Source organism: Talpa europaea (genome assembly GCF_964194135.1).
Source record: "Talpa europaea genome assembly, chromosome: 15".
In the NCBI taxonomy this organism is placed as follows: domain Eukaryota; kingdom Metazoa; phylum Chordata; class Mammalia; order Eulipotyphla; family Talpidae; genus Talpa; species Talpa europaea.
In genome coordinates this window covers 35738356-35752009 of record NC_140083.1, presented here as the reverse complement: position 1 = coordinate 35752009, position 13654 = coordinate 35738356, and the positions used below count along the sequence as shown (strand labels likewise).

The window sequence follows — 13654 nt, the reverse complement described above, 5'->3', positions numbered from 1 at the left end:
TGAGAATGGTTTTCACATTTTTTAATGTTTTAAAAAAAAATAGATTATATGGAATTCAAATTTTAGTGTCCATAAATAAAGTTTTGTTAAAATACAGCATGCTTATTATTTAGATATTCTATGGCTGCTTTTGCAGTACAAAGGTAGAGTTGAGTCAAAGAAGTGGGCTGGCTTTGACCTGCAACAAAGACCATCTGTCCCACAAACTCTTAAAAATTTATTATAGGACTCTTTACAGCAAAGTTTGCAAACCTCTATTCTAATGGGAAGGTAGAAAACAAAAGACAAGAGCAAGAAGCAATAAAATGTTAGGGGGATTCAAAGGGAAGAGACCACATTAGGTTGAACATATGAAAAAAGACATTGTTTCTTGGAGAAAGTAGATGGGCCTTGAATAATGCGCAAGGGTAGGAAGGGATGTTCCAGGCAGAGAAAATAACTTGTGTACTATAGAGAAGTGGGAAAACATTACATTTGGACAAGATCAAAGTCCACTCTGGTTGTGAGGCAGTTTTAGGTGAAGACATAAAGACTTTCACTTTAGTATAGTAGGCAGGGGAGTAACCGAAGACTGAGGAAGAGGGTGGCTTTCTCAGCATGCTTTAAAATAATTCATCTGACAGAAATGTGGAGAATGGATCTCTGCAAGAGCAGGTCAGTGGTCATCTGCATGATAGTAAGATCACTGAAGTCCAGGAGTGTAGAAGTAGTGCCAACCTAAACAAGTTCGATCCTAGAAGAAACAAATTACTGTATATACCAGATGTGCCAATTGACAGATCAAAAAAGGCATGTCAGGTTGAAGACTGGGTAATTTAAAAGATGGTGATACAATGTACAAAGAACAAAGAAAAAGGAGAAGAAGCTGGTTTGATGACAAAGATGATGAGTTCAGTTTGCACACATGACCAGGTCAAGTTGCCAGTGGGATATCCTAGTGGAGATCTGAGGAGATAAGAATAAGAGTCTCAAATTCAAAAGTGAGTTCAGTGCTAAGAGATGCAGATACAGGCATTCTTTGTATAATGACAACAGCTTAATAAAGTGCAATAATTTCCAGCCTACCAGAAGAAAACATGTATTTTTTTAAGTAAGAGCAAACTACTTTACACACTCTCTCAAAGACTCAATATGTCTAACTCTAATCTTCTAAAATTGACTCTGTAAATGGAAAAAAAAAAGTGACTGACGAAGTCTGAGAAAGTTTTTTAAAAAGGAAAAAAAAAGTAGTCTACTCAGGTGTCATCTGTTTCCATGATCTGAGTTTCAGGCTTGCAGACTTTTCTAAGTTTCATGCAGTAACTGAAAAGTCAGTAAATTTATTTGCAACTCATTCATTCAGAATTTATAATTTCAACAGACCGCTTTGAAATTTGCCTTTGAAGCTTCCTTTAAAAAAGGGTTTTCTAAGGAAACAGTAATTTCTGAAATATGTAACATTCAATTCACTTAAAACGTGAAACACCTAGAAAGTACCTACATACAGAGAACTTAGGATAATTATAATTCATGCTTATCTTTTCCTTTTAAGTTAGCTGTCAACTACTAGTATCCAGTGAGTGAAACTAATCAGACTTTTCATCTTCCAAATTTATCAAAGTTTATTTCAGGAATAATTTATACAGGACCCAGTCCAACGATGCATTAAGCAAAGTCTATTCAATGATCCCACAACTCCCAGCACTTTGCTCTTTGTGAATTTCTTTGACCATTTAAAACCTATTATTAAAAAAAAAAAACTCATGAGAACGTCTTGTCCTACGAGTCTTTGCTCTAATACAGTCCCTTCTTAAATTCCCACATTTCTGGAACATAACATACTTTCTGATGCCCAGAAGTCATACCATAAAACCTACTAAGGAGAACCCTTTAAAATGCCCGGTCATACACTTCAACAAGCAATTTATTTTATTCATATAAATAGCTGATTTAGGTATATTTATTTGGGATCATCCATTTGTTGTTTGGCAGAATAATCTGGAAAGCGTCCACCAGGGCGAAGAGACCCGCAGATGGCAAGTCAAGAGAAAAATCCATTTCAGGAATGACAAGAGCGTGTCCTGGCCCTGGCTCCTTCGCCAGAGCTCTAGGTGTGGAAACTGCGCGCTCTCAGTTACTTCTGCAGCCACTTTCGCCAGCACAAAGGAAAACGCGAACATCAACTCTGTGGTGGCCCCGGTGACTGAATTACAGTTCGCACTGACAGCACCTTTGGCGCTTCGGGGGGTTCCTAAGCCCTTCGCACCACTATAACCCGCTTGGGTCCAGAAAGCCGACACCCAGCCCTGCCGAGCCAGTCACCCAAGAGGAGAACAGAAAGGGCGGTGGAGGCGGAAGAGAAGCGTCAGGAAGAGGGGCGCGCCTACCGGCTTGCGCCGCGGCGGCTCGGTGGCCCCGCCCCGCGGCTCCTTGACCCCGCCCCGGCCCCGCCCCTTCCCGGGCCGCGCACCCGCACGCCCCGCCCGCGGACGGAAGCGAGAGCGAGGCTGAACGCCTGACGTCAAGGCGACACCGCCAAACCTCGCCCAGAGCCAGGCGTGTAAACCAGCCGGAGCGGCGGCGGCGGCGGCGGAGCGGCAGGACCGCCGTGGCGCCGGGAGCAGTGACTCGGAGGGAGCGCGACGCGCGGGGCGACGCTGGCTGCGGCGACCCGTTGACAGCGTGAGAGGTTCGCAGAGTATGTGCGCGGCCGCCGGAGGGAGCGGCGGCGGCCGGGGCCGCGCGGGGCGGGGGCCGGGCGCCGGCTGAGGGGAGCTGGGAGGGTGCGGCGCGGGCCGGGCGGGGCGCGCGCGGGCGTCCGGGGCCCCCGCGGCGGCGGCTCTCCGCGCGCGGCAGGTGGCGCGAGGGCCCGACGCCGGGCCGGCGAGCGCTCTGCCTCCCGGGCGGGCGGGCGGGCGGGGACGAGCCGCCGCCGCCGCGGGGGAACAGCGCGCTTTGCGGAAGGGGTCAAATGTCTGAAATATGGCGGAGGAAGTGAGAGCCCAGGGACCCCCCCACACACCCGCCCGCGGTCGTCGCAGCTTTTCCCGCTGCCTCGGCCCCCGCCCGGGAGCCTCCTCGCTGCCGCCTCGGCTCCCGCCAGGGTGTGGGTGGAAGTTCGAGCAGAAACCAGAAAGTTGGCCGTTGCGAAGCGGACCCTGTCCCCCCAGCCCTGAGCCGCGGCGAGGAGCGCGGGGCGGGGGGCCACTCCCCGGCGCCCTCCGGGCTGGAGCCTGACAGGGAAAAAGTTTGCCTGCGAGGGGGCTAGTTTGCTCCGTTTGTTGCGGGAAGTGGCAGGAGGAAGGCAGCGGAGGGAGCCCCACCTAGTCTGGCAGCTCCTACCACGTAGGGAGAAACTGTTAAAGGGGCCTTTCCCTCCGTCAGCAGGAGGAAATCGCTGTCGCTCACGCAGGGAGAGGAAATCCAGGAAGTTTGTCCTCTTCTCTTTTTCGCCCTCTCGCTGTCTTCATCCTAAGGCTGTCAGCGCCATGGATTTTATTCAGAACTGCCCTCCGTGAACCGGGCCAGCCGGATTTTGGCGAGTTGAAGCAGATGATTTGCTTACTCTGCCCCGCCCCCCCCATCATCACACCCTCTTCATTAGTTTAGAAAACATTTTTGCCTTTGCACCTCCTGCTTGGTATGAACATAAGCAATTCGGTGTTGTAGTAACGGGAAGTGACCTTTTTAACGGAGTAGAAAGTTGGCAGTAAACGAAGATATTTTAAAATGAATTCCGTCAAATCGGGTTTTTGTTTTTCCGGCAGCGTGTAGTATATGTATCAGGTGCTTAAAATTGAAAGCTTTCAACTCGTGAGTTCATTTAACCCACTGTTTTTTTCAGTAATTAGAACGCCTCCTGGACTCGCTCTACAAAACCTTATCTTAGCAAGAATAACTTTTAGAAGGCAGACTTTTCATTTAACTTAAAGCTCATATCACTTCTAAAAGCTGACTCTTGAATAGTATTTGAGTCATAATGGAGTCATGGGGCTTTTTTAAGGACCGGAAAGGACTATTTAGATCATCCAGTCCCACCCTCTTATTTTATAGAGGAGAAATTTAGGCCTGGAAAAGGTAACTAGTTAGTGGCTGCTGACTTTTAGGACAGTGGTCTTCATAGTAGAGAACCTGGAAGACGAAGAACTACATTTTTGTAGTTAATTACGTTTTACAGATGATAGTAATTTCCATCATATCCAAAAAAGGTGAATAACTTAGTCAAATAATGTGGAAGAACCTCATGAAGTTTCATTCCCAGATTTCAGAGAAGGAAACTTACTCAGGACGTTAAATTAAGACCTTAGGGACACAGCCCTAAGTTATAGTCTTAATACCGGCCACACTTTTAATCTCTGCACTACATAAAAGAGTTCCCCTTGCATTTTCTCGTGTATCTTATACACAGTAAATTATGGTAATACCTTATCAGAGGAAGCCACCAAAGTAAATCTTTTACGTACATGTAGCCACTTTGGTTTCATCCTGCCTGGTAAACTGAAGAAGCTAATACAAACTGGCTTAGTTTTAAAATGTTATTTGTATGGGGCGTGAAAATAATTGATCTTTTGTCTTTTCCTGTACCCCACCCCATGAAAGTCATCTCTTTGCCTTTCTGTGACATGTTGACTCCTACCTGCTGTTGTCATGTGTTTCGGTTATCTGTTCCACTGTATTGTAAATTCCAGTGACAGGATGTGTTCTTTGTATGCCCCAAAGCTCTGGCATATGGTAACACCTGTAACAATTCGTTACACATCTATAACAATACATTAAGTGCAAGCACCATGAGGGTAGGAATGTGATCCTTTTAGTCTTCACTGTACTCTTTCCTAAAACCTTTTCTGGGTATAGTATGTGTTCAGCGTTTAGATTCAGGAATTAACTGTAATGAACATTCAAAAAGAGGATTTTTGAACAGTTTTGTATTCAAAAAAAAAGACATTCCACTCAACTTAGGAATGACTTTACATAATGATTTTTATTTTATCCTCAAAGTCACTCTTTATTATAGAAAATCCAACATTTTTCTTAGCCATATAAAAAGAAAGTGAACCCACATGGTAAGGAAGCATCATGTGAGAAAGAATCTCGTAAGGTACAGTAATTTATCATAAAAAAATCTTGATTCCTGTACACAAGTATCTTATCCAGTATATCTTTTAAGGTAATCCAAGATTGGTAGAAGACCTAAATGTGAAGTTGAGATTTGAGTGAGAATCTCATGTTCTGTATTCTTTGACTTTTGTTGTAAGTACTTGATGAGTATTTTCAAGGTAGTAAAACTAGTGGAATGATCTGATATGACAAAGTGTTCAGCTATTTCATAAATATTCCATTTCTTTGCCCCAAAAGTGTTTTATTGACTGTCATTATCCTACTGATACACCATTGTCATTCTCTTAGATTTAAAATACTGTATTCTTGTGTATGTGTTGATAAAAGAGGATGGGTATTGATCTGTAGTATCTGGATTTGACTGGTACCAAGAATAATTTCTTATTTATGAACTAAATATTCAAAAGCCATTTTTTTCTTTTATGGCAGGGATGTCACATGTTCACTCTATAGAAAAACTTGATAAAGACTGATCTTAAATTTTGTAAGACCATTTAAAAATGTTTTTGACTAAGTACATGCCTTGGTATTTTTCCTGCTGCTATCATTTTTGAGGATTCCATGGTGTTAGATTAGGCTGAAGCTTTTAATATTAGCCTTTAAAAGTTTGAATTTAGGACAGGTTAAGAAATTGACATTTTAGTTGATGCGTGATTCATGGGAACATTGGACAAATTTTTTGGTAAACTGAAATATTGTATCATGGTTTATGTACAAAAAAAACTGAACAGTTTCAGTGTTCTTAAATATTTTGCTATAGCATTTGAAAGGTACCAATTACCATTTGAGAACTTAAATCTTATAATTTATTAGTTCTTCGGAAATCTCGGAAAGAATGGAAGCAGTAGCTACAAAGAATAGAATGAATTTATCCATTTGCAGTAAAGATTAGCTTGCTATATAATCTGTTGTACTTTGTATCTAGTTGAGCACTGGGTTCTTAAACCAGTAACTTGAGTCATAGAATTTCTGTTCTAAAGAAGGCTATAAGAAACTTTTGTGCTGCCTTTTAAAAAATTAAAAACCACTTTATTTAAATACACTACTACAAAATGAAATACTATGTCTCTCTGTACTCCCCAGTCCTGGTGTGTGTTTAATGTTGGCCAAATTAAGGGTATACAGCAACCGATGATTGTTTCAGTAGTGATGCAGAAAGAATTTTTAACTCTTGTTTGCATAGAGTCCTAAAGCTTATGAAAGAAAGAAATGAAAACTTAGGGGAAATGTACCAGATTTTAAAATAATAATTAAGTTACTTATCAAAAGAAAAATACTTGCAGCATGAATTGCAGCATGTCCGTTTGGTTTTATACAGAATAATATTTTGGAGTGTCTCTGTACTTAAAATTGATGGTATATGAATGAAGTGCCCAAGTACTAGAAATATGTTTGCTATGGAATTAAATCTGACTCTTTTTAACTATAGAGAATAATTACCTAATGTTTCCATTTGGAATTTTACATTGAACTGGTTCCTAAAGCTGTAACAAACTCTTGACGATAAGCCATTTTATACATTTATACAACTTAAATTCATATCAGTGAGACCTTTTAAATTTAAACTGGATTCTGATCTCATGAGATAATTTGCTTAGTAATCTTTTCCAGTGGTGGAGGATTGAATGTTTTCAACTATTGTACAAGTTCACTGAATAAAAAATATTATAGAAAGAGGACATCTATTAAAAGCAATTATAAAAATTTTTGATCATTTTAAATTATTGGCTTCTTAGAATCATCACTTTTAATACATCACAGAGCTGCTTGGTGGTTCATTGATTTGAAAGTTTGTTGCAGTAAAATATAGCCTTTTATTTTTTTCTTCTTGTATTTAAAACTTAATTGTTAAGTAACTGTGTCTTGAAAACAGTGAACTGATGACTCCACTGATGTATTATCTCTACCCATGGATTATCTCTACCTGCCCCCTCTTCACCTTATGGGGAGGGAAAAAAGATGAAAGAAAATGTTTCATCTATTTAATAGCAGTTTTTGGCAAAATCTTCTGGAGAGGAAATGGAAAATGTTACGTAAAATTCTAAGTGTGTTTTTTAAAATGTATCCTCACAGAAGAGTATATTTTTCAAGTTGCTTTATAATAAAAAATTGGGAGGGCTGTCTAAGAGTTCTCAATTAATGGAACTAAGGGTATCAATAAATTACCATGTTTCAAGGTTGCAGTGAGAATATTACTACATTTGTTAACATAGTTACAGCTATTATTTTTAAGATTTCTAAGTTATTAACTTCCTCAATAACAATAGCAAAACTGAAATCTTGAATTCTGAGATATACAGATAATAAAGAGGGGTAGGGATGAGGTGTATAAACATATTGCATCTGTTATTTTCTCCTGCTCTTGAAATTGTTGGACTTGAGTTGTTGGGCTAAATTTGTAATGGTAAGATTGGCCAAGTTTTAACTTTCCTTTTAAAGTGTTTAGAATACAGAAAAATACAGACAAGAGAGTTAGTTTCATTTGTAATACCACCATTAGAGTGAATTTTAGGCAAAATTTATATTTTTCTGAAGATTTCCTATCTTGCTCTCTCAGTGGGAAATATGACAAACTACTTTCTTAAGGGTTGAATGGATTTTATAAACCTTTATAAGAGAATATACTAATGTAGTATTACTCCTTGTTCAATAAAACTTTTATTCTCTGATAACATTGCTTCTCCCGATTGAAATTGGTTTGGTTTTTAAGGCTCCTGTTGAAGGTATGAATGAGGATTAAGAAAGAATAACTGTGAATAGCTTCAGAATGACTTGTGTGGCTCATTCATTTTAAAATTATGGTTCATGGAATCTGGGGATTGCCTGGATGTTTTCAGGAGGTCTGCAAGTACAAAATTTATTTTTACAATAATACTGAGATGTTGTTTATCTTTTACATGATGTTTGTAGCAGTGGTACAAAAGCAGTGTGGGTAGAGCTTCTGGTACCTAAGAGAATAAATAAAGTCAGAGTACTCCACTATACACATTGTGTTCTTTACTGCCCTGTACTCTCAATTAAAAACACACCAATAAAGGCTTTCATCTTAGTGTATTTGATGAAGTAAACTCAATTTCTTTTCTTTTTTTAATCAAATCTTGACTCTAACATCTCTCAAATACACTGTGACAAAATGGGAAGTACTATGCGTTTAAAATATTTTTTGGTTAACATACTGAAGTATAATGGTTTTCTTTAGGAAAAGCATTTTGTGATTATTTGAATTGCAAGCTGAACCAGCCACTTTTTCATGAAACATCATATTTACTTGAAAGAGTGCCTGACAGATTATTCAAACTTGACTATTAGACCAAAAGCAAAGTGAGACTGTTTCTTTAAGGGAAAAGAGTAACAGCAGTTTTCATAAATGGTCAATAATAAAGCTCTGTTTTTCTTTTATTTCAAGGGTACCAAATATATTTGAAGGAATGGTGCATATGAAAGATTTGAAGTAGAGGGTTTGGTACAATTTATAGAAAAGGTGAAAGGTAACCCCAACGTGCATGCACTGCCTTAGCAAGGAAGTCACCTCCTGGCCATTGGAAGCCACCCTAAGGCTTTGCTCTCCTCATTTTTTCCCAGGGTATGCTTGCCAAAGAGATACTCTGCCATGCCAGATTCAGGGTGTGGGGTGTCCATCTTACCCAAGTTGGTTACATGATCACCCAATACTTCAATGGATTTCACCTGCTTATTCAATAATGGGTCTCCAGGAAATCACACAAATGGGGATCATTTTTGTCAGTGACCAATTTGTGCAATTCCAGTAGTGACTAAGTCACGCTTTTTTCTAAGTGTAATGCTCACTGCATTGCATCCTGCCCATTCTCCCAGTCATCAAAGTCTGGTTTCTTGATATCCTGAAGACTATCTGCCCACCTTGTTGATTCTATGCTTCATCAGTTTCTCAGTATATTCCCTTTCTGATGACATTGGTGAATAGTGGCAAAGTCCTTCAAAGCCACATACCACATTTGATCATTTAGTAAGACATGGACAAGTGGTCATAGGAAGCATGGAGCTCCAGATTGATCTGGTAGTTGATAGCACTCCAGGTCCTGGTGGTAGTTCTGGACCTCACCTGGGAGGGGCCACAGTCATCACAATAGTGGTTAAGGAGAGGCAGTGAGAAGGGCTTTCAGGTGATCAAGGACCCTCTGAGCAAGTGACAGTGGGCTGGCTCTGAGTAGCTGACTCTGGTGACATCAGTGCCAGGTTTCAACCAAGTACCATTGAAGTTGGAAATTGTGGAGATTTCCTGTGAAGACTGTCAGGTTCTTTTTTGATTGAAATTAGAACTTTGGAAAACTTGCATTGCCCACTATGTTCTTGACTGCTCCCTAGTATTTAAAAGATATTTTTGATATTGGCAATATTGATGAGCTTCGCTTTTCAAGTAATACATAATGAAATATGTCAGTATTTGAAGCTCCATATAACTCTGTGAGCCACTATTTTCCAGATGACCAATGCATGATTACAGAATCTTGCATGGATAAAAAACTCTAAAGTTCTAGGGAGAACAATTGATTTAAATATTATAAAGAACATAAAGTTTAATTGATAAGGTTTTACACTCCCATATATTACAACCAATTGGCAGGTTTTAGTATCAAAGGAAAATAGACACATTTATCTGAAAAAGATACAATATTCCCAACTGTCTGGTTTTACTCACTTTTACCCTTTTTTTAATTACTTTTTCCCTGTTTTGCTCCTGGTGTTTAACATCTTTGATTTGTTTTTTCTATGTTTTTGTTGGAGGAGGAGAGAATAGGAACTATAGGTAATATGAGGTAATATTTTCATGTGCCTTATCTTGAACTCTCTTCTATATAATGATTTTAGGTTTAATTTCTTTGCAGTCTTTTCCTTTGAGCAATGCCTTCAACTTTTGATCACTGTAATAGATTAGTGATTGTTATTTTTAAACCTGTTTTTGGTTTTGGTATTTTGTACACTGATTATTCCTCTATAGGTTGTGTATGTGACCAAGTTTTGGCATAACCTTATTGATAGACTTTTAATAGTCAACTTCCACAATTTCAGGATATTTAGTAGCATCTAAAAGAAAGCTGGTTCTTTTTCGTGTTTATTTAAGAGCAATTTTAATATTTAAGAACACTTTTGTTAAAAATTTCAAAATTGTTGGGCCTCCCCTGGTGGCGCAGCGTTTGAGCGCTGGGCTGAGAGGCTGCCTCTGCAGCCTCTGCAGCACCGGTTCGTTCACCGGGCACTGGCAAGGGTCCCACCAAAAAAAAAAAAAATTAAAAATTGTTTAAGAACTATTTTATGTTTTAATAATGCTTGTTAAAAACTTCTTATAAATCTCACATCATAGGCCAGTTACAGATTTTAAGGGATTTTAGGATGATCTGCATTCAGTACTAGTAATAAGTTTCAGAATAATACAGAAGAAATGTAAGTAAACTAATTTATCAAAGTCAGTTTCTTGGAAATTTAGTGGCAGTTACTTATCCCCATGGAAATAGTAAAATGGTGCGTTCTGTGAAGAAAGTGCTGAATCTGGACACTGCCACTGTGTCAAAGAATAGGGTTGAGATCAGAGAAAGAAACGGAGTGTGGAATGGCTTGGGGTAACTTCAGACATTAAGATTTATAGAACTCCTGCCTACTTGAGTTATTCCTACGGTAAGGGAGGGAATTCAGTAGGAAGCTGTAGTTTTCCCAATAGTAAATAATTGGTGAACTGTTCTAGGGATAACTCTAAATTAGGGATATACTGAGATCATGCTTTATGTCTAGGACAGCCAAATTAGTCACTACGTTGCCACTGGCTATTGCTTATGTTTGAGTTGCTGGAAAGTAATTGTATGATATTTCCTGTTGTAGGTTTTTTTATACTTCAACTTTTTTTTCCTTCCAAAGAGCCCTGTCACCTTACTTTTGTCCTTCAACAAAGCGAAGACAGGCTTTACAGCTTTTAAAGCTAGAAGAACTTTCATAACATTTTTCTCTTGTTTACATGAAAATGAAGATGTTGATACTAGACAATGAAGACGAGGAAGGGCAAAAAGTAGAGACAAAAAGAATGCAGATTGTGATTGAGACTTTCCAAAGAGCCAGGGTTACTGCTATCTCTATTCACTTTTGAGTTCTTGTTGAACAGAAATAATAAACTCCACTTTGAAAAGCACTTGTGATGCTTCAGTGAGTGACACGTACATCTTATGTACTAGAGAGTACTATGTAGAGGATAAATTGGTATAATCTGCCAGAGATTACCATGTTAAAGCAAGTTTCGCCACTAAGCAGTGTGAGTTAAGAGTATTTTTGATGTTTTTACTCCAACACACTAAAGCTGATGCTCAGTTAGGCATTTGATTTCATTTACCTCCTAAGTTTTAGCTGATTCCTTTCAGCATGAGAGGTAAATCTAGGAAATGATGTGCTAGTTCTAAGTAGTTCTAGACCTTTGATTCCACCCTACTGTCTTAGGTAAAGTGGTTTAGTGATGATAACTTTGACCTTGGTGAGAAGGGCTTCAGATCTCTCTAGCACTGGCCATGAAACCTCTCTTAGGTTTGAACAAATTAACTCCTCACTCAGGATTTATCTTTACGTTAACATGTAAATACCCTATTAGGATTTATCTTTATGTAGAGAAAGTTTGACTAAATGACTGTTAGTCTTTTTGAGCTCCAAAAGCCGGTGTTTCTGTGCTATTCCTTGTTTCAGCCATGCTCTTTCTTACCTGAATTCCTACAGGAGCTTTCTAAATTGTTTCCTTCCATTCTTGCACTTCCATGTCAGTCTCCTTGCAGAAGACAAAGTCATCATTTAAAAATGTAAATCAGATGCTGTATAACCCTCCAGTACCAATTCCCTCCCCCACCTCATAGCTTAAAATAAAAACCAGTTCCTTACCAATTTTTGCTTACTTAACAACTTTATCATTTGTCTGCTGTTCACTAAGCTCAAACCACACTGAACTTCTTTACCTAACAGTCCTTTATCACCTTTCATTTTAACTACTGCTTTCTGTCTGTCATGAACTTTTCCCCACCTGTCTGCAGTTCTACCTCAATTTCAACATTAAATCATCACAGGCTACTATTTTTTAAAGTGTTACTTTTTAAAATGTTGTCTTTTTTTACAACTGTAATTCCTCGTTATTTAGGGCATCTGTCTCTTGAGGACTCACTTATCTGAATTGAGAGCTAATTGTTCTCTGTTACTTTATGTTAGGATAAAATTGAGTAATTATGCACAAAAGGTTCTTGCAAAGATGTGAAGAGTTAATAGTAAAAGTAGTTCAAAATAATAATACCCAAGTGAATGATATAGATTAGTATTTATGAAGTCAGAGGAAGAAGTGAAAAAAGAAATGAGGCAAGGGCTGTACATCATATTGAAGGGTTATGTAATTTTTAGACTAGCAATGAATCAGTAGGCAATACAGAAATTGGAAGGTGGCAAAGTATGTTCAAGGGAGTGTTTCTGATATGCGGGTTTGCAATATAGACTATAGTACATCCATAATCTCTTACCTATAACTCTTGGTACAAGATATTTTGTTATTCAAAACTTTGGGAAAAAGATGTTTTGAATTTTAAGTTTGAAGTATCCTAACATTTAATATTTCTAAAGTGAAGCATGAATAGTCACACTAAGTGGGATAAATGAGTAGCCTATATCTTAGTACTTGGGTGACATTTTGATACGTAAGAAATTTGTATCAGTTCATGGTTTGTCACTAAGTTAGTTGAGAAACTTTGAGGTTTCAGAGATATTTGAATTTCAGAATTTCTCTGAGAAAAGAGTCTGAAGTTAGGCTTTACTCTTTACTGCTTTGTGTCCTTGGAGAAGACATCAGGGTCTGAAAATGTTACTTAGAAACAATTAGTTTAGTCAAAGAATTCTTTTTGACACTGACTGGGAATGGAATGTACTTCAGAGGGTGATGAGTCTGGTAGAATCACCTAATTTTTTATAGTCCAGTTAAATGTGTGGAAATAATGAAATACATCACTGTTGGTGCTTGGAAAAATTAGTATTCATACATTTTTAATGGTTGAGAACTCATATTTTAGCCACAGTTTCCCCTCCTCCCCCAGTGCTGTGAATATTTATTTTTATTTTATATTTTTTTTACATTTTTCATTTTTGCATAATGCATGCATTTTCATCTTGGTTATATTCCCCATACAATTCCCACTCCCCATATTCCCTCCCCCCCCCCATAGTGTGTCTCCGGTTTATAGTTGCTTGTTGATTTTGGTTTTTACTTTATTATAAGTAGTCTTTTCTGGTCTCATATTTAGGTTTTCTAAATTCCTGCTATGAGTGAGACCATCTGATATTTTTCTTTTTCTTTCTGACTTATTTCACTAAGCATGATCCCTTCCAGCGCCATCCATGTTGCTGCAAATTGCATGAGTTTATCTTTTTTGAATGCTGAGTAATATTCCATGGTATATATGGACCACATCTTCTTGATCCAGTCATCTATTTTTGGGCATTTGGGTGGTTTCCATAGCTTAGCTATTGTAAATAGTGCTGCTATAAACATAGGGATGCAGGTAACCCTTTTGAA

The 13654-nt window shown here is 38.7% G+C and overlaps 1 pseudogene across 1 annotated transcript; it reads right to left on the bottom strand.

Moving 5' to 3' along the window:
- Positions 1–8622: 8622 nt before the first annotated feature.
- On the bottom strand, positions 8623–11852 carry LOC311185349 (ferritin heavy chain-like; annotated as a pseudogene). Its single transcript has 3 exons — positions 11813–11852; positions 10998–11104; positions 8623–9232 (listed from the first exon to the last, which is right to left on the bottom strand). The product of its transcript is annotated as a ferritin heavy chain-like (transcript).
- Positions 11853–13654: the final 1802 nt, after the last annotated feature.